At 41.9% G+C, this 341-nt stretch overlaps 1 non-coding gene across 1 annotated transcript; it reads left to right on the plus strand.

Annotated features, from left to right (window-relative positions):
- The first annotated feature begins 104 nt into the window (after nucleotides 1-104).
- Trnal-caa (transfer RNA leucine (anticodon CAA)) lies at nucleotides 105-187 on the plus strand. Its single transcript has one exon. It is a non-coding gene; the product is annotated as a tRNA-Leu (tRNA).
- The last annotated feature ends 154 nt before the right edge of the window (nucleotides 188-341 follow it).

A 341-nucleotide genomic window follows, 5' to 3' on the forward strand; every position in this document is an offset into this window, starting at 1 on the left:
TCTAATTATTAACCACGTCATTAGACATGAAAGAATCTAAAACAATTAGCACTTGACTGGATTTCATAAACAGATACATTATTTCTGGGACAGTGAAAGTCAGCAGCACGATGGCCGAGGGGTTAAGGCGTTGGACTCAAGTTCCAATGGACAAGTGACCGCGTGGGTTCGAACCCCACTCGTGCTAATGTCTTTTTTTATATTTTACTTTCAGGCACAGGGATTGCTATGTGGTGAAGAAGCTTGATTTGTAACCACATTGTTTCGTGTTCACTCCCACTTCGCGGCATGTTATGCAAGTATCTTCTATTATAGTCCTCGACCAGTCCAAATATTAGGGG

The sequence above is a fragment of the Octopus bimaculoides genome, unplaced genomic scaffold (genome assembly GCF_001194135.2).
Source record: "Octopus bimaculoides isolate UCB-OBI-ISO-001 unplaced genomic scaffold, ASM119413v2 Scaffold_30906, whole genome shotgun sequence".
Classification (NCBI taxonomy): Eukaryota; Metazoa; Mollusca; class Cephalopoda; order Octopoda; family Octopodidae; genus Octopus; species Octopus bimaculoides.